The sequence below is a fragment of the Neofelis nebulosa genome, chromosome 11 (assembly GCF_028018385.1).
Source record: "Neofelis nebulosa isolate mNeoNeb1 chromosome 11, mNeoNeb1.pri, whole genome shotgun sequence".
Lineage (NCBI taxonomy): Eukaryota > Metazoa > Chordata > Mammalia > Carnivora > Felidae > Neofelis > Neofelis nebulosa.
Window position 1 is genome coordinate 26,524,521 of NC_080792.1, and position 24,546 is coordinate 26,549,066.

General features: G+C 51.5%; 1 protein-coding gene across 3 annotated transcripts in view; it reads left to right on the forward strand.

Annotated features, from left to right (window-relative positions):
- Nucleotides 1-24,546, forward strand: part of ZBTB7C (zinc finger and BTB domain containing 7C) — a 350,116-nt gene that overhangs the window by 196,837 nt on the left and 128,733 nt on the right. For all 3 annotated transcript variants that reach the window (XM_058692176.1, XM_058692174.1, XM_058692175.1), the window contains exon 3: nucleotides 294-355. The gene's annotated coding sequence lies outside the window, so the exon portion shown is untranslated. The remainder of the gene's footprint in view (nucleotides 1-293; nucleotides 356-24,546) is intronic.

Below are 24,546 nucleotides of genomic sequence, written 5' to 3' on the forward strand. Positions count from 1 at the left end.
ACCCCGTGCTACAGAAGAGGAGGCCTCACTCCGGAGTGGGGAGAAGCCCGGCGCCTTCAGGGAATTGGAGGCAGTGGTCAATCTGAGACTGGCATGGCGCCGTGGAGGGGGAGGGAGGCGTGTGGGGAGCCAGGGGCGCGCACCCAGCTAGCACGCGGTGCTCCTGGGAGGGGAGCGTGCTGTTGGGAGTAAGAAGGAGAGAAGGTGCAGCAGCCCGAGGTCGGCCAGGAAACTGCCAAAGGCTACCAGAGCAGATGCTAATATGCTTCTCCATCCCTTTCTTCTCTTTGCAGGAGATGAGCAGGTTTGCAGAGAAACTGCTGGCCTGAAATTTAAGACGAAGGCATCATTGCCTGTGAGTATGAATTTTGCTTTCTTAGGTCTGTGGTTTGCCAGTGTTCCTGGGAGGAGGCGGGTTTCCCTGTTTGGGGAAGGGGTCATGACCTTGATGGAGTGGGCTTTTGGTTCTTCTGGAAGGTGTGTCCGGCTGGGTGGGGCTGGACTCAGGAATGCAAGGCTGCCAGCGGAAGGTGGATGGTTGGAACCTGGGCTCTGCCCTCCCACTGGCTCAGGAAAGAGTGACTCCCTTGCGGCTGATTAGTATTTGCGGGGAGAGCGGGACTCCGGGAGGGTAAGGAAGGTGTGCATTTTTTCGTCCTGGAGCCGCAAACAGTTTGTACAATTCTGAATTTGTTGCCAGGTTGACCCTATTTAGAACTGTACGTTCTCATATAGGCCGTTGAACAGTGTGTTAAACTAAGAGCAATCATACAACCCAATGCTTTACTCAAGCTGAGAATATTATTAATCGCCAGGTGCCTGGCAAGAAATAGCTAGAGAGATAGAAAGAGAAGCAGCGGCCTAGGCTGTGTTTTGGAGGTGCCTTCAGTCCAGGGTGGGAGGAGAGGAAACCGGGCATGTGAGGGTATTAAAGACCTTTACGATCAAGCACACAGTCCAGTGTGGCACATACACCACAGCCAGAAGTGCTGGTGACAGGAATGGTTAGGGCACACTTCCTGGGGACAGAGGGACTTGAACTGGGCTGATGGAGGAGGGAAGCCGGTCGGGGTGTGGGGGCAGGAACAGGTGCCGGGATGGGAACACCCAAAGGCCTATGGGGAGGATGTCATAGACATCCTGAAGGGGTCCTAGATAGTCTGAAAGGGGGTGGGGGTGGGGAGAAAAATGCCGGTGACATTGGGTAGGACCAAGTGGTAAAGGGCCAGAAGTGGCTTCGTGAACGGTCCATGTGCAAAAAAAAATCAGGATGGAGTAAGGTATCCCTCATTTATGTAAATAAAATTGAGTTTCTGCCAGTTTGTCTGTGACCCATATGAAAGTGGCCGCATGGAGTTTTCACCGAACTTGAAGTTGTATCTGAGATCAGTACAGACCCTGGATCAATGTTAGGAAATTCACATTGGGGATCCTCCCTAGATGTCAGAGAGAGAGAGAGAGAGAGAGAGGATAGAGAGAGGGGGCCCTCTCCAGACAGCTGCAGCTGACCACCACCTGAGACCTGTGTGATCCATGAGGAGGTGCCCTGAGCTCCAGGTGGACAGTCACCAGGACAGGGCTCCCAATGTCCACTTGATTTTCTCTGGAGCTGCTTCTCACATAGGGAGCTCTAGGTACGATGCCCAAGATGAGAGGAAGCTCAGATTTACTTATTTGGCAAAGGTTGATTACTTGTTCCAAGCAAGCAGGGGAAGCTAGCATGTTCTCAGTCTCACGAATAACAACCAACACGTATATAATTTTGCCAGTTTGCAGCGCGCTTGACAATATAGCCTCAGATGAGCTTCGCAGAGGCTCTGTAGATACTGCCATTTTGCAGATAAGGAAACTAAGGCTGGGAATAAATATTTTGCTTGAGTTCTTTAGCCAAGAAGTGATCGAGCTGACATTTATGCTGACTTTCTGGGGCACGTAACTGCGGATCTGATTGGGGGATAGGCTGCTGAGTCGACCCCTGCCTCCTGCTCCTGCTCAGCCATCCTGGAGAAGAAGAGTATTTGTGTGGTCCCGCATGGCTCTGGTGGTGGGAACTCTCTGCTCTGGCTGGTCAGCATTTTGCTGTGCTGGCTTTCATGGGGTGTGCAGTGTCGACTGGTGATCTTTGGGACGGGCAGGAAGGCAGCCTGCCTCAAAGAGGCAGGCTCCTGTGTGTCTCTACCACCAGGGACAACCCACTGGAAAGATACTAGAGGGTTCCATTTTGAGCTACGGTTTGGCTGATTTAGGCTGGGTTGCCTAGAAGCAGAGCTTGAGACAGGGATTCAGGTGCATGCGATGTACCAAGGGAGAGCTTTTAGGGACTACTTGTCAGGGAGAGGGGGGGATGTGCCAGGGCAAGTCTTTCCTTGGCTTGACCCATGTGGATTTCCACGGTGTCTGGCCTGGCAGCAAGGGGCAGGCCTCAAGTAACCCCTCATTCACCACTGGCCACTTCTGGGAACGGCGCTGCTGGTGTGACCTCCAAGGCATGCCCTTGACCAAGAGCCAGGGTCGGGAGAATACCACAGGTGAAAGCAGCTGGGAAGTGGGCGTCCCAGCGAGAAAAGGGAGTCTGAGGAGGCCATTGGTTGCACCTACTCTCGTGCCTGTGAGCATCACTACCGTGAAGACAGCCAAATACGGTTTTTACCTGATTCGGCCGTAATTTCCACTGTCGTAAATTTGCATTTTAAGCGTGTCGGTATTAAAATAGCAATCGTAAGTATCAAAGCCTGTGTTCAATGAAACATGGATGCGCTTTTCGAAACTGTCCGTTTACTCTTAATAGGTCATACAGTCCCATGACTGAATTCAAAAATACCAAAAGGTGTCCTGTGACAAGTCTCCTTCCCGCTTCTGTCCCCAAGCTGCCTGGATCCTCTCCTGGCGACAAAACCAACATTACCAGGGTTTTTGTGTTACTTTCCAAGGACAGTCTAGGCACCGCAACAATGGTGTGGCTTAGATTTCAAAGTTTTGGTGAGCCTGGTGCAGTCCAGTAAGAGACCACTCAAGAGCCAGCAGCTGGGGCTCTTCCTTCTGAAGGAATTGAGCTAAAATGTGCCTTTTATTTGGAGAGAGAGAGTAATCCACAAGTCAGCCCCCAGGGGAATGTTCAAAACGCATGTAAACTTTCCAAACGTTTCCAAAGTTTTTACAGTTACTATAGAAACAATTGATGTCTGAGTTACAAATTATTATTACTTCCTCCTTAAGGCACATCACCTCTAAAGAATTTCAGATGCTGTGTTACAGCCCTCGAAATTCACAAATATTTAGAATAATTAACAATTGCACCAAATTCACTAGTTCAAATTATTCCCGACTCATTGCACTGATTGCTACCATCGTTTGCATATCGTTTGCTGACTTCCTGAAACGTGTGTTGTCACCATAATGGGTTTAGATGCATCGTAGCATCAGCACCTTGTGAATTTTCACTGTGGGTTCCTTTCATAAAGTGACTGCTGCGGTTTGGAGGTACTTTCTCAACATAGCGACGGAGTAGGACCGAGGCCGGTGAGCTCCCTGTCGTGGAAGGTGCGGGAAGAGTCGCTGGGCCATCTGTCTACCAAGTTGCACAGGAAATCTTCCCTACGTGATGGGCGGGTTTAGGCTACTCACGTCCTGTCATTGCTAAGCACATGGTGTCTGGAACTTCGTTATCGTTATTGCCTTGACAGGGTTTACCTGGTTTGCAAGCCAGGCCATCTTACTCACACTACCTGCTCATCTTCCAAATTTTGGTTTCACAGGTGCTGTCTAATGCCTATAAATGGCCAAACAGAACTGACTTTGTAATCTCAGTGGTCTGGCGTGTGTGTGTGTGTGTGTGTGTGTGTGTGCGTGCGCGCACGCACGTGTTTCTTGCCAACGGGCTCACTCCCTTGAGTTCTCTGTCATGTTCACGCTCTCGGAGGTTGCCCGAAAATCCTCTAACTTGTGCATGACCAGTTTGAGCCCCGAGACAGATTTTGGTGGCACCCCCACGAGGCAACGGAAAAAAAAAAAAAATCTCATTTCCGTCAGAGAAATAGAATCATTATCTTGATTGAAATAATCTCTTTCCCCAACCTGCAACCAGATAAAGCATCAAATTGGTGGAGTTTCCTTATCACTGCACAGAATTTGCAGGACACAGAATAATGGCCTGTCAGCGGCTGCTGGTGGGGTGGGTTCCGCGAGGCAGAGCCCCGCCCCCCCCCCGCCCCCCCCCGCTCTTGGCCTGATTTGGATCATACGGTGTCTGGTGGAGTGTAATATCATTCCATTAATGACAAATTTTTATTATATTAAGGTGAGAGGCAGTGTAGAGTCTGGGACACCATGAGGAAGAAGTGTTATCTAGTGCTATTCCTATGGTGATTGTCGTTCATCAGACAACATCTAACCTCTGTGGGCACTTGGAAACGGGACTAAAAGCTGTAGATGTTTGTATACTTTTAGGACGTGAGTGTTCTGGAACCTTGTGCCCGCGAGGCCTGATTTTCCCAGGACTGCAGTCAGGGTATGGGCTTGAGAAGGAGGGCCGTTTTGGGTGCAGAGCCAGAGGTCAGTAAGCCAACGTCTTTGGGGAAGGAAACAGAAAATGCTGTGGGTAGAGAGGCGGTGGGGGGGGGGAGTTCAGGGCGGCAGTCTGCTCGGTGTTCAGAGTTACGTGGGGGCGTCAGGAGAAGGAGGTGAGACGATGTTTGTACCAAGTCCGGGATAGTGACTGTACCCTCAATCCTGCCGGTCCCCCATCCACCGTGGGGGGAGGCGCTGCTGTGTCCCCAGCGTGTGTGAGTGCTTACTCTGTGGTGGGCGTGTTCTAATCGTTTTACAGGCATCAATTCACTTAATCCTCACGACAATCCAATCGTATGCATTAGAAATTTACATTGTCTTTTTTTTTTTTTTTTTTTTTTTTTGCAAGTGAGAAGGAAAAGAGAGGTTAAGTAACTTGCCCCAGGTCACACGGCCAGTAAAGGGGGTGGAGCTGGGATTTGAAATCCAGCAGTCTAGTGGGAGCTCTTGCGAACTTAAACTAGACTGCAACAGAACTAGATAATGCCATTCAAAGGCCTGGGGCTTTCCCCACACCTTGAACCGTAATCCCATGATAGAAACATCTTTGTAATGTTCTTTTTTTTTAATTTTTTTTTTAACATTTACTTATTTTTGAAAGACAGACAGATCACAGCGGCAGAGGGGCAGAGAGAGAGGGGGACAGAGAATCCGAAGCAGGCTCCAGGCTCTGAGCTGTCAGCACAGAGCCTGACGCGGGGCTCGAGCCCACAGACCGTGAGATCATGACCTGAGCCGAAGTCGGATGCCTAACCGACGGAGCCACCCAGGCGCCCCATCTTTGTAATGTTCTAAAAGGCACAGAGGTGGTTCCTGCGGTGGAGGTAGGAGGTTGAATGATATCCTAGCCCAGGTTCCTGATCTTGGGCTCCTGGTGGCTCTGATTCTCTCTTCACATGGGATCCCTCACAGCTGTGCCCCTCTGTACGCAGGCTGCAGAGGACCCCCATTTACCCGCCTCCGTCTAGCCTTTCCCCCATCTTCCTACAGAACCCTCCTCCAGCGAAGGGCTGTGCTGTCCACCAAGACTTCCCCAGAGAAGGAACCCGGCCCCCCCACACCTGCTTCCCAGCCCTCTCTCTCCCCGGCACAACCTAAGTGACATAAAAGCCCCTATCTTCCGAATCTTGTTTTCAATAGGAGTGCTGGCCTGTCAGCAAGCATGCCTGATTACCATGGTAATCACCACCCGAATGGAGTGATTTTATAATACATTTCCATCAGAAATATGAACAGGTGCACAGGAGAAATCAACATTTACCAACAAGATAGGTCTTGGGAGATTAATCGTGAATTTAGGATCGCTCAAGGAAACAAAAGAAAGAAGAAATACCTTCACTTGCGGTCAAGGTCCTTCCAGCCTTACCTCTGACCATTTTTTGCCCTGCCTCCCTCCCACCTGGCCTGCTCACATTCCTCCTTGCCTTCCCTCTACTCTCTCCTTTCCAGTGCTTAGCCATCTGTCAAATACCACCTCCTCCAGGAAGCCCTCCTTGCTCCACTTAGCCTCCAGGAAGTTCTGCCAAGGCTACTAGGCACAGAAGCTGCTTAGCCAACCTCTATCAGCTGGGAGCACTAGTCCCACCCACAGTCCTCAAGGCCAGTGAACACCACCCCCCCCCCCACCCCCACCCCAGCAAGCTAAGAACCTCACTGTCTTCCTAGTGGCCTGATTAAAAATGTCACCATGACACTTTTGGGTAACTCTAGAGCTCAGAGTACCAAAAGCCAAATTTGTTTGTTCCTGCTGAAGAAATAGAATTCGTTTGCATTGTGGTATTCCTTCCAGAAATGAAGGCAGCAGCGGGGATCCAACAAAACATACACAGCAGTTTTGATTTCTAAGCCTTAGGGTCCCTGAGTCATCACCCCTTCACCCCCTTCCAAACCAGTTCTGGCTCTGGATATGGGAAACTGGGCTCCTGGGACCAGGAGGGGCCTCCCCCCCTCTGCTCCAGGCCACCCTGGGCTCCTTGGCGGTGGGGGGCGTTCCAGCGCAGGGAGGGGGTGCTTGGAAGAGGCAGCCTGGCCGCGACACAAAGGGCTGCAAGGGTCTCAGGCACAGGCATGTCTGGGTGTCTCCGTCCCTGTGTGCTCGGGAGTCCGAGGGGCTTGACGGAGGCTTCCGCAGGAAAGGCCTTCTTCTTCACTTTCAAGTAGGACAATACATCAGAGAAGCTGCCAGACCCGCTCTGAGGACACAAGAGGCATTAGCTAATATTTTGATTTTAGAAGGATGAATAATAAAGAGCCCCTCGAGTGTCTCTCGGAACTAATTCTGAATAACGTGTTCTGCCACGTGTTCCTCTGGTTGAATCAGATTCCTGAAGAGTCGATCACAAAAGGTTTAAACCAGGGGAAAAAAGGCATCTCTCCACCAACTTTTCTCTCTTTTAATTCTCTTCTTGTAATGCTTCTCCGTTAACAGTAACTTACGAAAAGATGAAATGAAGTCGTAACAGGCAGCGATGAGCCCCGGGAGGAGGCCTGAAGTGGCAGGCGCTCGCTTTTGTTCTGCCATGTGAATGGCTTCGAGGTGGGTCCCCTCACTAAGCTTGGTAATAGGGGGCCTCCCAGGCAGACAAATACCAAACACACGGATGGAAGAGGGCACTGCCCCCTCCCCACCCCCACCCAGGTGTCTCCCTGCAGCGGGGCCCAGCAGGGAGCAGGGAGCGCCCTCAATGCTGGCGATTTGGAGACAGTTGAGTCCCCAGGCCAGTGCAGGGTAGCGAATCCACAGGACCCGGTGCAGGATCCCCAACACCAGGGCGCAGTCACCCCCTAGGGCTGAAGGGGAAAGAAGAGGAAGGGTGCTGAGAGCAGAGACAGCGAGAGTGCTCTGCAGGGGGCCACCCTACCTGGGCTGTGCCCTGAGGTGCCCCCGAAGACAGGGAGACAAGGCATTCAACACCTGACCTCCCTCCCTCCGTCCTCCTCCCAGGGCCCCAACTGGCTTCCAACAGAAAAGACAGCAGAGGGAAAGGAGCCCATTGCTGTGGTCTGTAGCAGTCAGTGGAGAGGGTAGAGAGTGGGCCAGGAGGGGCACATGGGGACAGGGGCACAGTGAGTCCTCTCCAAATGACAGACCAGGGGTAGAGAGGGAGGCCCAGCGTCCTTGTGAGGACAGGCCTGCTCTGAAGGCCAATTTCAGGTCCTCCAAGAAAGCCCCCAGTGCAAAGAAACATGCCCCCTCCCCGGCCTATTCTCCAGGGATCACGATTCTTTTTACCAGAACAATACTGTCACAAAGAGTTCCCAAGGCCAAGGCAGGACAGGGGGCCGCCTGCCCAGAGAGGAGTTCTGCCAGGTGGCGGCCCGCCCGAGGCTAGCCCTGGACCGATTGCTCGTCCTGGGTCCACAGTCCTACTGGAGGGCACCCGTGGCTCTCGGCACTGGAGGCGGCTCTCAGCTCTGCACCCTGCCGGGACTTCTGCTGATGAGAAATGAGACCAGTGAAGCCGCAGCTCACACTGATGGGCCATAGAGCTAAGCGCTCGCCAGCGTAATCTGTTTCTGTTGTCCACCAGCCCTCGAGGTGGGTATCTCCCTGCAGAGGAGGATCAGACACAGGGAGGAAAGTCACTTGCTCAAGGCCACATTTCCCAGATGGCTGGATTTCAGATCTGCCTCCTGGCCTGGCTGCCTGCCAGGGGTCCCCTGGCCAAGGAGAGTCTGCACCTGCAGAGAAGGGAATGTCGTTCAAAAGTTGGAACATTTTTTTAAAATTGTTTTATTTGGAAGTAATTTCAAATTACCAAAAAATGCCCCAAATGAAAATAATACAAAGACGGCTTTTAGATCCTTCTATCCTAGACACATCTGTTAAAATTTTACCCCACTTCCTTTATCATGTGTGCTCTATCATACATGCGCACACACACACACACACACACACACACCCGTACTTACACATTTTGTCTGAATCATTGGAGAACATTTTTACAGCCTTTCTTTGTCTTTTATGACATTGACATTTTTGAAGGACGCAATGCCCCCTTCTTATTTTCAGTAAAATGGTCCCCATTTGGGGTGTGTGTGATGTTTTGTTGTGGTGAGATCCAGATTATACAGCCTTGGCCAGAATCCTGCCGAGGCAACCGTGGGTTCTTCTCACGCAGTCACATCCGCGGGCACTGCTGGCCCTCACTGGTGATGTTAATTTTAATCTCCAGGTCAAAGTATTACCTGTTTTCCCCCTACATGATCATTATCTTTGTTCTCCCTTGGAACTAGTAAGCAGTCAGTGGGGAGACGTTTTAGACCATGCAAATACCCTGCTTCTCATCAGTTTCCCCCAGGGGGAGCCTCCATTGATGCCTCTTGCCTGATCCAATCCTTAATGTGATGGTTGCAAAATGGTGGTTTTCCAAAAAAAAAAAAAAAAAAAAAAATGGTGGTTTTCCAGCTCCAGCACAACCTCCATAGTGTGTAGTGTAGAAAGCCCTTGGCATTCTACAGTAGCACGATATATTTGGTCAGTATATATTTATGACCATAAGCAGTAAAACGTATCTATCTGTGTGGACCGATGAGTTCCTTTTTTTTCCAGTGGTTTATTGTTTCTCACTGTGCTCAATTCTTTTGGTGCATAAATTGCCCCAGACTTCACCAGTGGGAGCCTCTACAAACTGACTCCCATGATATTTGAATATGCCACCATCCCGATTCTGGAGCGCTTTCTTACTTGCTGGGATAACAAGAGGTTCCAGGCTCCTCAGGTATCTACCCCTGAACAAGCCTTGCAACCAGTCATTTCTCTGAGGTGCCTGTTCCCTTTTAGTGGGAGTGGTATTAGAGACCAAAGTCTGGGCCCTGGGTGTGCCCACTGCCTCTGGGTATCTTTGCTCCTTAGCCCTTTCAGGGGACAGAACTAGGAAATAGGTGCATGTTTATACACATGTACATACACATATTTTCCACACATACGTATACATGTATGTACGTATGCACAGAAGCATGCATATACATTTACATATTCGTATGCTACTCATCACGAGTCCACACCAGTGCCTCCAATCCCAATCCACCTCTTCAGGGCTGCTTCTTGCCTCTCCCCATTCCATACTTATGTATCCTTCGCCCACAGTGAAAACCCCAAAGCCATCAACACATTCAGTCATCTACTTAATCCTATATCACATCCAAAGTAATGTCAGGATTGCTTCACCACTGCAATCAACAAACCTTCCCTTCCCTCTCCCTGCTTTGTTCATGAATAGTTTGGAGTAGTCCTTTCTTTCTTTCCTTGCCCTTCAGTGTGGTAAGAGTATTTATTTGAAATACAGTTAGGTTTATTTTTTTTTCCAGTGTGTTTTCAGCTTTAGGCATTTTTTCCCCTTCCTATTCTTATTTATTTAAATTAAGAAAAAATTTTCAATGTTTATTTATGTTTGAGAGAGAGAGACAGAGTGTGAGCGGAGTAGGGGCAGAGAGAGAGGAAGACAGATTCCGAACCAGGCGCTGAGCTGTCAGCACAGAGCCCGAAGCAGGGCTCGAACTCACTAACTGCGAGATTATGACTTGAGCCAAAGTCGGACAGACGCTCAACCGACTGAGCCACCCAGGCGCCCCTTACTGGTTTAAATTTTTAAAAATAGGTGGAATGTTAACATACTTTCAAAAGTCAGAACGACACAACCTATACTAAGAGATGTGTCACTCTCCTGTTTTCCTTCAGCCCCATTCCCCGCCCCCTGCATTAACCAACTTAATTCTTTTATGCTTACAATTAATTCTATGGCTTTTTGTAAAGATAAGCACATTTTTATATACGTTTTTTAATTTTCCCTTCTTTATTTACCCAGAAGACACCGTATCAGACCGTATCATATACGCTTTTTTTATACTTTGCTTTACGTGTTCAACATTGTCTCCTGGAAGATACTCCACGCCAGTTCATTGAGGTCCTTCCACATTTTTTTTTATAGCTGGCACAGTACTCTGTGTGTGTGTGTGTGTGTGTGTGTGTGTGTGTGCGCGCGCGCGCCATAGTTTATGCACCTGCTCTCCTCTGGATGGCTGTTTAGGTGGTTTCCTGTGGTTTACAATTCCAAATAATGTGTGTGTGTCTCAATGCTCGGGAGTGTATCCTCCAGGCAAATTTCTAGGAGTGAGATTACTGGGAAGAGTAAATATGCATGTAGTTTTGTTAAGTGTTTCCAGGTACCCCTCCATGCGGTTGTACTGTTTTGATTTCTGACCTTTTTCCTCCCAGTCTTGCCAATAGAAGGTCGTGTCAATTTTGGACGTTTTGCCGGTCTCATGAGTATGAGATGGCACCTTGGTGTAGGTAGTTTGAATTTGCATTTCTTTTATCATGAGTGAAGTTGAACATTCTTTCATAGGTTTAAGGATAATTTTTATATTCCTTCTGTGAATTATCCATTCTTTTGTTCTTTTTTCTATTGTCTACTTTTCTATTGGGTTTTGGTTCTTTGTTTCTCAATTTTTAAGAGTTTACACACACACACACACACACACACACACACACACACACGCCTAAGCCCCTGATGCGGGGCTCAAACTCATGAACTCAGGAGATTATGACTTGGGCCGAAATCAAGATGCTTAACCCACTGAGCCACCCAGGCACCCCTAAATTGTTTTTATTTTTATATAGTCAGATGCATCAGTCTCTTCTGTAATTGCCTCTGGATTTTCAGTCATACTTAGAAAGCCTTTTTTACATCGAGGTTATAGAAGAATTCACCCACGGGCAAGCATAGTTTTTAGTGGCTACATAATATTTCATTGAGAAGAAAAATCATTATTTTTATGTCGATGCTAAGAGGAGAATCAGGGCCATGCAGCAGAGAGCAGATAAGTGCAGAGGGGAGCACGTTGGAGGGTTGGAGGTGTGAAAGCCCTGTGCCCAGTTGGTTTCAGGATGGGGACAGAGGAAAAGTGGTCTCTGCCCTGGAGTGAGAGAGGCTCAGGCAAGGAATCAAATCTGAACCCCCCCCCACCAAAAGGCTAAGGGAACTCCAAAGAAGAAACAGGTCCTTTGGGAGGGAAGACACAGCGAGTGTGGGACAAGTGCAGCTTGTAGGGCAAAATTTAAGGAGGCCTCACGCTCAGCGCTGTGCCAGTGGAGCTCGGGCACTTGGGAGTGAGGACCTCCTTAAATTTTGCTCCTTGGGCACCTCACTGGCCTCCCCCAGGTCTTGGCCCTTCTTTGGGGAGAAGCAGGACCTGAAGGGACTTCAGGAACCAGAATGAATGGGGTAGGAGCTGCCCCAAGTGAGCTAACAGGGAGTGGCGAGGTGCGGGATTTCATCCTGGAGGGGGTAGGAAACCACTTCAGGACTTTAAGAAATTGAAGAAACTCTGTCAGATTGGGGAAAATGGGGATGATAACCATCTCTTCCCAGAGTCGATGTCAAGACTGAATAAGATAATAAACATAAATATTTTCCATGGGCAGAGGGCCTGGCATGGAGTGGAATTTCAGCAAACAATAGTTTCCTGTACTGCAGGGTGGGGGTGGGGTTCTGCTGATTCTCCTCATCAGGTCTCAAGTCCAGTGCCCTCGACACAGTGGGACTGTTCAAATCACAATGTAGGCATAGAAATTCTCACAAAACTTGAAGCAAACTATCTGTCCGCTCACCTGGTTTTAGAGGAAGATGCCATTTTTCAAGGACTAAGACAGGGGCAGCTCCGAGGCGCCCATTTTACAGAAACGGAAACTGAGGCCCAGGGAAGGTGTCACAGAGTGTTAATGGCTTACAGTGAGTTACTGTTTGTGCTCCAGGGCGTCCTCCCGAGAGAGATGTGGGCTCTCACTCCCACCCAGCGCTCTGGCCACACTCCCAGAAAAGCATGTGCCTGTGGGCCTCTGATAGAACCTTTCCAACGGCCTCCTGAGCCAAGTGCTCCCTCCTGAACTGTGCTGACCTGGAAGGGAAAAAGCCCAAAACCAGGAGGAGGCAGCAGACAGGAGGCAGGGAGAGCAGCAAACCCCACTGCCCTCTGGATCCAGCCCCAGGCCAGGCACTTGGGGGACGGGCCGCCAAACCTGTCCTTTCCCTCCTCTTCCAGGATCAGCTGCGGGCCCAGCGAGGCCATTCCTGAGGCCCAGTGTGGCAGGCCAATCAAGTGTGTGGGAAAAATAATAAGTCTGTGGCCCTGTGGTTGGAACTCGTCCTTCAGAGCTTGCTTATCTGCCTCCCCGCTCCGGGGTCCTGATGATCGAGGCCAGGAGGTTGGCTGAATCTCCCAGACCACACTTAGGAGGGAGGGCATGCTGAGGCCGGCTCTCTGCTCCCTTCTCTCACCGGCAGGGCCCCCCCTCCAACCTCCTCTGCGCTGAAGTTCTGGCGGAGAGATCCGAAAGGTCCCCTGGAGCAGAGTCACAGAGAGCTACCAGCCCTTCCCCCTCCCCCAAGGCCTGCCCTGCCAGGCTCCAGATGACTTACGTCATGACATTTAAATGCTGGGAAGCCCCCATCTCACACCCATCCTCCCCCCAGGGGGCTCCTGAAAATCCATCTGTTTTTTTTTTTTTTTATTTGTAATTTTTTTTTTTAACGTTTACTTACCGTGGAGAGAGAGAGAGAGAGAGAGAGAGAGAGTGAGAGCGTGAAGAAGGGAGGGGCAGAGAGAGACTCAGAATCCAAATCAGGCTCCAAGCTCCGAGCTGTCGGCACAGGGCCACACGCAGGGCTCAAACTCACAAACCGTGAGATGATGACCTGAGCCGAAGTCTCGGAAGCTTAACCGACGGAGCCACCCAGGTGCCCCTGAAAAATCCATCTTTAGTTTTTAATTTTTTAAAGTTTATTTATTTATTTATTTTGAGAGAGAGAGAGAGAGAGAGAGAGAGAGAGAGAGGGCACGCAGGAAAGGCAGAGGGAGGGAGAGAGAATCGCAAGCAGGCTCCGCACTGCCAGTACAGAGCCCAACGTGGGGCTTGAACTCACGAACCACGAGATCATGACTTGAGCTGAAACCAAGAGTCCAATGCTTAACAGACTGAGCTACCCAGGTGCCCTGAAAATCCATCTTTAAAGCTTCTTCAGCCTCTGTCCATCACTCCAAGCCCATGTGGCCTTTGTGGCCCAACTCAGAGCCGCCTCTTCCCAGATTCCTTTCTCAAACATCAGAATGAACCCTCTACCCGCCCCCTTCACCGCGCCCCCCACCCCCACCCCCGCGCCTGTGGCCCACACAGGTGGGGCTTCAGCTGCTTGGGCAGGCCTTGCCTTGTTGGTCTTCAAAGGTAGCTGTGAATGGGACTGTCTGCCCCTTTCAGTATGGACGACCTGAGAGCTGGAACTGCTTCTCATTCAGCTCTGAATGCTCCCCGAATGCTGAGCCGTAGTGTCACAGATAGGGGATGGGCAATCAGTGCCCAGCTGCCGAGATGCAAAGGGAAAAACCACAGTGGTTAGGGACAGGAGGTAAGCTTGAACTCTGGCCAGACACTTGCTGAGTGTCCCGGGGGAAGCCCCTTGACCTCTCTGGGCCTCAGTTTTCTCATCTGTTAAACGGAATGATCATATCTGCCTTGCAAGGCCATTGCACCAATAAAGTAGGCCACAGGCACAGCCCGGACCCTGATGCCCAAAAGGCACATGTCCGTTCATTTACAGACACTTAGTATGTGCCTTTGTGCCAGGCCGTAGGGCCGCCAGAGGACGGCAAGCTAAGGCCCGAGTGCAACACTGCACGCTGATGCTGAGAGCCCAGCCCGTCCGGGTCGTGCAGGCGCTGGTGCCATAGTGACGGATGCGGCGTCCCTGCCTGCCACGTGCTAGCGGTCTTTCCCATCGCGGGGGGTCTGTGGGTTTTCCAGATCCTTTCTAACTGTACAGCTACGGAGATCCACTCCCAGAGTTTAGTGATGGATGATTTCTGGAATATTCCTCACTGAGTAGAAGGCCTGGCTTAGGTGAACAAAGTAAGGGCTGAGGGGGCGGGGGAATTCAAAAGGAGCAGCGCTGGCTTCCCCATCTCAAAGAGCTCTTGCTGTGTCACATCCACTGCTATCCAGGAGGCGTTGAGATGGCCTCAGTCCCTCCTGTGGGGGAGCTGGGTATCGGCCAGCCTAGGGAAGAAGCCACGAGACTGCTTAGTCCTGCTTTAAGAGCCAGGCCAGGGAGCTCTGTCGGCCAGGAGTCCACAGGCACAGGCAAGGCTGGGGGAGAGCAAGTGAGACTCTAAGCTGTCTTCAGTGGCTGCCAAGGGACCTTCTGGGCCCAGGGACCTGCCAACCCCGGGGTGTAATGCCCACTTCCAGGTGGGTGGTTGACAAGTGCCAGTTGAGTGTGGGCTGTGTGCAGAGCCCAGGGTCCACTCCCTGCGGGGTCAGGAAGTGAAGCGTTCCTGCCTGATGGGGCAGTGAGCTGTCTTCCAGTGGAAGAGCACCATGCCCCCCGTGACCTGCTGGGGCGAGGGGCAACCACAGCAAGCCCCAGAGGCCACGCAAAAGCGTGACTTCCATCATCTGTCACGTCCGTGCGGAGAGGACGGGCATAAAGGATGGGGTGAACCCAGGGAGGGTGGGTTCACTTAGGGCAGGCACCTGTGTACCCCGGCTCGAAGTTTTCCACAGATGTGTAGGAGGCTCTCGCAGGCACTTGCTTCCTTTGCTGAGGTGTTAATGGGTCTTCTACTCCTCCTGGCCATCTCTGAATGTCTGAGGACCAGGAGGCACGCCAGCCCCATCCCCCTAATCCCAGAGCCCAGCCACACAAACCAGAACATATCTGAAAATGCGCGTCTCTGGAGCTGTCCCTGGTGTGGGGGAGCACTTCTCTTTACTCCAGATGTGTCTCCTCCTCCCCTCAACCCCCCATTTCTCCAGGTGGATGGACCTCAGGACCCCAGCTCGCATCTCAGCCTGCCTATTCTTCTCTGGAGAGGCCACCAGGCCCACCGGGAGCTGTGGTGAATGAGTCCCCATCCATCTGAGACGGGCTCAGGGGCCCCCTGACCAATAGGAAAGTGAGGTGCTAGTTAGCCGGGCGGGGAGGGATCAGTACCGCTTCAGCACCCGAAGGCGGTGCCTCTGGACCACTCCTCACTGGTGGTGCAGTGGAGGACAGCTAAGCACTGAGGAACCCCATTGCTCAAGGGGCAGGCCGTGAGAACACCCTTGGTGGCTGACCTGAACGTTCACGGGTGTTGCTGGGGGAAGGTTGTCTTTGGGATGAGCACAGTTCAAATGGGGCTTTCAATGAATAGCTAACGGAATGACATTTCATTGCCGTCTGTGCTCATTCCCTGCACCTCACCTTCCTCTTGTCTGACCTGTGCTTGTTCTTCCACTCCACCCCCATGCACCCATCCGACCAGCAGCCCTTGGGGCACAGACAGACCCCCAAGGAGACGGGGCAGGAGCCCAGGAACAGCTGTCACACTCACCGGGGGCTGCTGAGGGTCTTTGCTCAGCCACTTCTTTTCCAGGCTTTCCGATTCCACAGCTGGGAAGCAGACCCACTAAAACTTCTCTGTTTCCAGTCTTCCAGAGTGAAGAAGGTGGGTAGAGAACAGTGCAAGAAACATTCTGGAGCCGCTCAGGGAAGGGGGAAGGTGTCCAAAGCCATTTCTAATGCTTGACGCAAAAGACACAGAACCAACCAATACCATTCTTTAGTGCCACTTCCACTAAAATGTTAACTAGAAAACTGTCCCAGACAGGGATAATGATTTGCCCGAGGTCTCATTGGACAGATGACTAGATCTCATGTTTTAGCTCTTTAGTCGAAGGTCCTACCTGGAATTTCAAAAGCCACCATGATAGAACCCTGGCATTGGTCCCGCACTCTCTGGCCTCCGGAGCCCCTGCCTCCTCCAGAGACAGGGTGTCTGCCCCCTCATCTCATCATATGCACTTCACAGTTGGGTTGTTGTTGTTGTTGTTTCTAGGGTTTTTTGTTTTTGTTTTGTGTGGTTTTTTGTTCTGTTTTGTTTTTTGTTTGTGTTTGTTTTGAGAGAGAGAGAGAGAGAGAGAGAGAGCACTAATGGGGAAGAAGGTCACAGGGAGAGAGAGAGAGAGAAAATCTTGAGCTGGAGCCTGATGCCGGGCTTGATCCCATGACCCTGAGATCATGACCTGAGCCGAAATCAAGAGTTGACCACTCAACCGACTGAGCTACCCAGGCGTCCCTAACAGTTGGTTTTCACGTTTTAAAAAAATTATTAGTGAGATCGAGCAGTGAGCAGTGTAATTTGAACAAGCATGTATCCTTCATGGTATTTTCTTTTTTTTTCTTTTTTTTTTATACATTTATAGGAACTCTTTATACTGTAGGTGTAAATGTATGTCTGTTACGTATAACACAGTTACTTTCTCCCAGTCTCTTGACTTCCAACTTGGATTGTGGCATCTTTATGACATAAAAGTTTTTAACTTTTATTTAATCATATTCATCTCCCCCCCCCCCTTTTTCTCCCCCTTATGGCCTTGGGTTTTGTGTCCCGCTTAGGAATACCAGCATGTTGACCATGTATTTGTCAAAAACACAAATTTGCCACAGCTTCACGATCTGAAAGCTTTGGGACAGAGATACAGGAAAGTTGTCTTGGAAGGAAGCAAACATTTTGCAAGGGCCTCTTTGCAAGGAGCCTCTGACCTGGGAAAGCTGTTGGCCCGCCCAGCCCTCGTCCTGAACACCTCACACAGCATCCCAGGTTTTGTGCTAGGCTCTGCCCTTTGCTCCCCGCAGGTCGAGGCTTGGCTGATAAGCTCAGCGAATCAAATATGGACTGTGCCCTCAGAGTGTGTTTTCTTGGTCACCAAGGCCAAATCAAGGCACAGGGACCTGTTTTTTTTTCCTTTTTGTAACCCTGTCCTCCTCCCCTTCCCCTTCCTCACTGTCTGAAAGGAATCCGAAGATCCTACTAACACTGATTGATGGGGGGCGGGCATCTTTATCTGTTGCTGCTTTTATGGGAAACTTTTCACAGAGCCGAGTTCAGAAAATTGTCTTTTCAAACATACCATTCGGTGTAATTTTATAAGATCGGCAGTAATTGCCCTAGAATCTTCTCAAAGAAACCTTGAAATCCAGTGGCTGCTGTGTTATGAAAGCAAGAAGCCTGGGGTAACCAGAAAAGCACTATTAATCCTGTTGGGGCTCATCTTTACTAATTCATTGTTTCTGGCAAGAGGGGGGAAAGATTGCTTTGAAAAGCTTCTTGGAAGGACCCCGGATCTATTGGCATGCACGCGCTACACTCACACACACACACACACACACACACACACACACACAGCCTAGCAATGCAGAGGTCTGTATTTAACATTTCCAAGTAGGTAACTCAAGAATTAGGTCTGTGCTGAGTCTTGCTGCCTTTGGGGTCCCCATATCATAGTGCCAAATGCTTTCAGGATTTTTTTTTGTGTGCGTGGCAGGCCTGAGTCACAGTCACCTCCAAAGAGAGAGGCAAACATGGAGGCCTCAGTAAGGGAGCAGCTGGTAGGGAGAAGGAGCTGGGCCAAAGGCTCAGAATAGCCAGTTATGCTGCCAAAGGGTGAAAAGGGCAGAGGAAATGGGTAGGCTGGGGCCCCGTGGGAGGGGCAGCCCGGACAGGGAGGGGAAGTGAGGGTGGGTAGGTGGCTGTGGCCTGGAGATCTCTTATCCATGAGAAGTTTTCAAAGTGGAGATTCAGGAGTGGGCGGGAAGCCTCTGAGGGTGGGGGAAGGGTCAGGACTTTGCCTCTGGCCAAGGAGGGACCGGACACAGAGCTACCTCCGGATGGCCATTGTGCAGAGAGAGCAGACACAGATCATTCTGGTGGAAGGGTGGAATGGGGTTTAGCAGGCCGGGGAGAGGCAGGGCCTGCTGAGGCATCTCCTTGCTCAGCATACAGGAGGTGCCCCGTGAGTGTCAGTGTCCTCGCTGGCTGAGCCCCAAAGGCTTTGCTCCAGGTGGACAACAGCTTCCAGGGCCACTTTAGCAAAACCATCACCAAGTATATATTGAGCACTAACTGGGTGCTGAGTGCTGGACCGGGCTCTGCAGAAAAGACAAGTGACGTGTAACAAGCAAACATGGAGAGTACCACCAAATCAGAGCCCTTGGCAGCCTCTCCCAATCCGATAGCCAGCTAGAATCCCAGAAACTCAGGAACTGAAAGACACCTTTCAGAGATCAGTAGGTTGGATCGTCTCCAGGGCTTGGATTTCACTCTGTCATGCCTGCCAACCTCTGAGTGAACATTGAAGGTACCGGGAGCTCATCGCCTACCGAGGCCCCCCCCACCCCCGTTTCATCTTTGGGCCGCACTGCGCAGTAGGAGGGTGGTGAGCCGGGAGAGTACCAACTGAGAGTCAGGGGCTCCGGGCCCAGCTCCCCCACTTGGATCTTGGAAAGCCACTTAGTGCCTTGGCCTCCTGGTCTCCGTCTCCGGAGTCGACAGCACAGCCCCCGCCCCGTCTGCCTTGCAGGGCTGTGGTAACAGAACCTTACACTCCAGGCTGTGGTCAACCGTTCACAGAGTGCTTTACCTGCCCAACGGGCCTCACTGGGCCGCAGTGGGGAGCACTGGAGTTAAACGAGCATGTGGATGCTTCTTTAGTCTCTGCTCTCTTTGCACCAACTTGCTCTTAATGTCATCTGCACAGAGCCCTGCAAAGAAGCCTTTGTTAGGCCATTTGTCTGCATTTTGTAGGTGAGTTAACCCAGGCTCAGAGAAGTTAAGTGACGTGTCCAAGGACACACATCCAGCCTGTGATGGTGGAGCCGAGACAAAAGTCTCCGGGGAATCCAGCCCCCTAGGCTTCCCACCCCAATACTGTACCTGTCTCAAGGGAGATCAAGACACAAATACCAACCGTAAGACCTGTCCACTGTACTGGCTCACTCAGCAGGTGCCGCTGCTTTAAACCCTTCCCCCACAACAACGGGGGGAATACCCCAGCTACCCTTTATCGAGTGCCTGCCACGTGCCTGGCCCATGACCTCCCGTGTCCTCAGCAGCCCGTCCCAGAAGCACCCACTAAACAAAGTGGGCGATGCCTATTGTGAGTCCAAGAGAATTCCTAACGTGGCTCCCAGAAAGCGAGAGATGCCCTGGAGGTTGCTTGTTTCATCTTTTAAAAGCAATGCGAGTGTTTCATTCTTCTATGTAGTCACCTGTAGTTTTTAACCTAAAAGGAATGCATTTTGCACAAACAGTTGAGTAAAACTGAGCATCAGAAAGATCTGCCGCCTCGTATGTTGTGCCTTTGTGTCACTTCTGCCGCACACCCCGGTTTGTAAGCCACAGACACGCATTCCTTCTCATCTTCGTGACCATCCCACGCGGTGGGTATTTTCAGGTCCGCTTGACGGATAAAGATCTGAGGTGCAGAGTGGCTGAGCAGGGCACCCTAGGTCAGCTAGAAGGAAAAGGGCAGCCCCGGGACTCAGGTGCAGAACCCTCTCCGTTGTGTGACAGGCATTGCCCGCCACCCCCGCAGCGTGGTAGATCCCATGATGTAGACTCAAAAGGACCTAGTGGAGGTGGGGAGGAAGGCTTCCTGAAAGAGCTGGGGACCTGAGTTAGGGGCCGGAGCCGGGGCACTGGCGGAGGGAATACACAGGGCTGTACGAGCAACACCTCGGGATAGGGAAGAAGTTGCCTGGCTGGAATCCCAGGGAAGGGCAGACGGCGGGAGGAGAGGAGGAGGTGGCTGAAGAGTCCGTGGGCCCAGAATGGGGGTGAGGGGCTCTGAACATTGGTCGGGCCACCCTGTTTCTCCTCGGGGATGCAATGCCCAACGTGTTCCTCCAAGGCCTGCCGCTGGCCACCTGTGACAACACAGCCCCCATGTGCCGGAGGCACTGGGGTCCCCTCTTTTCCTCCTCTTCCTGCGAGGACTCCTCTCTCTTTTCCCCTAATATGCTGCTTCAGCAGCCCTCTGCAGGAGGCCCCTTGCCTTCAGTAACCAGGGACACTGAACCCCCCACAGGACTGGCCTTCCCCATGATGGCATCCAAGCCCCCATGCTGGAATTCACACCTCCACAATATCCCCCTGAAGGAGGCAGGCCTTTCGGCAGGTGCCAACCTGAAAGCCTGAAAAGTCGAGGAGCTGGGCTTTCTGGCTTTGCAGACAAAGGACAAATGTGGCAGGATTCCACTGGTATGAAATCCCTAGAGCAGGCAAACTCATAGAGACAGAAAGTAGATGAGAGGCTACCAGGGCTGGAGAGAGGAAGGAATAATTGAGAAGTTATTGCTTAATGGTTACAGTTTTGGTCTTGAGTTGGTGACAAAGATTTTGAAATAGCGGTGACGATCGCACAGTGCTGTGGCTAGGATAATGCCGCCGAACTGTGCCCCCAAATGGTGAAAATGGCAACTTTAGTGTTATATGTATTTTATCACAGTTTTTAAAAACTACTCTCAGATAAGGAGGTAATCAAAGAATCTCCGTCACAAAAATACAGGGGACATGCATTATGCAGGTATGTCGGACAGGTAAGCCACAAACGCACCTTTGAATCCAGGCCCCAGCAGGTGTTAGCTTTGTGGCCTTGAGCAAACTCCTCACCTCCCTTTACCTGAGTTTCCTCACCTGTCACATGAGGTTATTGGGAGGCTTAGACGCACTGGGCATGCATGTGGCTGGAACAGAGCAATGAAGAACAGTGATGAGTGGCCGTCATGGCTGTGATGATCGTGTTGGTCATTATCGGGAAGCAGCTTGGGTTCACAGAGTTAGGGACGGGAGTCAGGCTGGCCAGCGTCCTGGGCTCTGTTGGCAGGTTGATCTTGAGGGTAGTGAGAAGGGTGTGGAAGGGGAGGGGGGAGGGCCGGGGAGCAGCGCTTGGAAGTTCATGTGCAACAGATAGAGTGGCAGGCTTTGTCCCCTGAGGGGTCCCCCGGCAGTAGGGCAAGGAAGAGAGCAGGTCCCGATGAGGTGTGGGGGGTTTGACCCCTGAAGGGCCAGGCTCCCTCACTCTGCTCCGGTGTGCTCCCTGGAGGTGCACAAGGCCACAGAAAGTGGGGGACTCTACAGGGTTACTCATGCCCCTTCTTGAACACTCACCGTCCTCTCGAGAATAGCCTAAGGTGGAGTGTTAGCCCCAAAGACATGAGTAACTGGAATAATCAGTAACTTTGTGCTCTGGGTAGAGCGGTTCAGAGCTGGGGGCCAACAGGAGACAGGATGCTATCTCTGATTTGCTGTGTGAACTTCCCCTTGCTGGTCTGCACATGTCCACCTCTGTGGAACGAAGGGCTGGTGTGTCCCTTCCACCAGGAATACTGGTGGATTTTGTGACCTTACTTGTTTGTAAGAATGTCTTCAAATAGAAAGGGTGATGCCATGGCTTGATCAGCAACAAGGTTTACAGAAGTGTTTCGGTTTAAGATTTTACTGACAAGAGATACAGCTTTGCTCCCTTTACCAGCTGGATGGCTTTGGGCAGGTCACCTGAACTTTCTGTGCCTCAGTTTCTTCTAGTGCAATATAAGGACAAGAACAATCCCAGTTCGGGGGCGGGGGGGACAGGGGGCAGCTGGAGAGAACTAAGCGAGTTAATATGTGTAAAATCATTGGAATGGTGCCTAGCACACAGGAGGTGTTTAACAAATGTGTGGAGCTCTTTGCATAGGAAGAGCTCTGTGCAAGCTTCCTACAACATCCAGAGAAGGCAGAGGGCCATTCTCTGCATGTCAGGGGCTTCTTAACCTTTGCTTAGTGGTGCAAGACAATCTCCCATGAAACAATAGCCAACAAGGGAATGCATCATCCAAATGCATGAGTGTAAGTGCTGGAGGGGTTCTGGGGGGGGGTCGAGAAAGCAGGAGGACAAGGAGAGCACTTGGCCGGGGCCGTGGGTAGGCAGAGAACGAGAGAGGGGAGGGGACCTCTCCCTAGCGTGAGTGTATGTGTGTTTGCACTCATGTGTGTGTTTGCTGAAAGAGCATGGACGATGGTTTACCCCCGAATGGAAAGTCTGGGCCTTGAGACCCCTAGGCAGTTCCACAATTTGTGTCACGGCCACATGCACTTCTCCTGCCTGTGGCTGTGAGCGGGAACTTGCCTGCGTGGAGCACGGGAGCAAGCCCTGGTGCATAACCCGGGGTGTGATTAATTTAATTATTTCAAAAGCCCCTTTGGTATTTCACGAGGGTCATGCCCCTAGCTGTGGGCTTGAATACAACTGCAGCAGGTTTCAATAAAATCAATTAATTTAATTTGATTTGGTTTTATGTACTTGGAGCTGGTGCCTCTTGAACTCAGTGTGAAAATTATTGCAGAATAAAAATGCATATTAGTACTCGAGCCCAGTGTCCTTGGGCTCTGTTCAGGGAGCCTGCAGCGCTGATCACAAAAGCAAACCTCCCCCCACCCCACCCCCGCCCCGCCCCGGTCTGGCAGGGACTTGTGCCCGCTGCTCCACCATTCACCCCTCCAGCTTCGGACGGTGTTGGTGGAGGTTGTGTGGGCTGTTCATATGGCTCCTTCACCTCCAGAAGCGCTTTCTTACCTGGCGGTGAAGCGAATGCATTTCCATTTTGCTTTCATGAAAGGAGCTCAGAGAGGTTTGGATTCGCCTCGGTCACCAGCTTCCTGGTCTGTTGTTAGCTAAATTAAATGGAGGCAGTATGCTGCTGCGGACTGAACCTTGGCTGTGCCCCCGAAGAGACCCCTGAACTTGGGCAAGTCTCCTCACTTCTCTGTGTTCTTGTCTCTTGTCCTCAAGTGAGAGGGTTGGATGCCTGCTTCAAGGCTCCTTCCAGCGCAGGGTCATATTCCACGGGACAGCTGCTTGTCCAGGGTGGAGCCCTGCCTCCTTCCTGCTCCCCTCCAGAGGGCTCTGAGCCAGCTCACAGAATGGTCCATGGGCCGGAGCCCTGCCTGCATCTCCCAGCAGGAGCGGCTTCTCCCCCACATTCCTACAGGTCAGAGCAAGTACTGTTTTCAAGAAGGGTGGAGGGTGGCAGCCCAGGGGGCCAACCCTGTCATTTCACAGACGAGGGAACTGGGTTCCAGAGTCGCGCGGCCATAGCCGCGGGCATGGTCCGTGTTCAGCCACATTCACCGTCATTATAAAGGGTGGAGATTTCGCTCAGCCTGCGTTTTCCAACTGTCCTTTTCATTCCTCTTTTCCTGTCAGGATGGGAGATGGCCAAGCCATCTTTGGGGCCTCCCTGGTAAAGCAGATGCTGACACCAGCTGTTCAGGAGCCACTTTGTCCCTCCCAAACCCAGTGGCTGCCCCCCCCCCCCACCCCCGTGATCCTGGTGGGAGAGGGCTGGGGGTGCATTCCAAAACATCCCCCACCCCACCCCACCCCACCCCACCGCTGCCCGACATTCCGCCCTGCCCCTCCCACTGCCCCTTCTCCTGACCTGGAATTTGGCACTGAGCTCGGATCCCCTTGACTCAGTGACATGTTTCGCACACAAGTCCTAGCTCCTCAATACTCCTCCACGGCAGAGACTGAATCTGTTCTTCGCATCCCCATCCTCTTTACTCCTCTGCACCTCTCACTTACTGGCAGGAACCTCTGATGTGCTGAGAACTGTCCCACACATCGTCCTCACATCTCATTTAATCCCCGCACTGGCTCTGCAGAGTGAGAAGTACCGTCCCCTGTCTGGCCACGGCTCAGAGAGAAGGTCACACAGCTCCTAAGTGACAGGGCTGGGACTCAAAGCCACCATCTCACTCCCAAGACTCTTGCACAACGCCAAGGGTCCTCCCTTGCACAGAATAGGTGTTTAACAGATCTTTAATGACAGATTACACTATATTTCCCTTTGCCAACAGCAAATGCCCCCGGAGAGATGATGGTGATGATTACTAATGCTGCTACTAATAGTAATAATAATAATTGTTATTATCTATGAAGCAACTATTAATGTGTCATGCACCAAAACTCGCAACGCCCGGAGAGGTGGGGACTGTGATCACCTCCACTTTACAAATGCAACAGCTGAGGCATAGAGAAGTGACTTGTCTAAGGTCACCCAGAAAATAAGTGGGCTGGGCTTCAGTCCCGGGGCCCCTAGTCTCCCCGTTCCAGTGAGA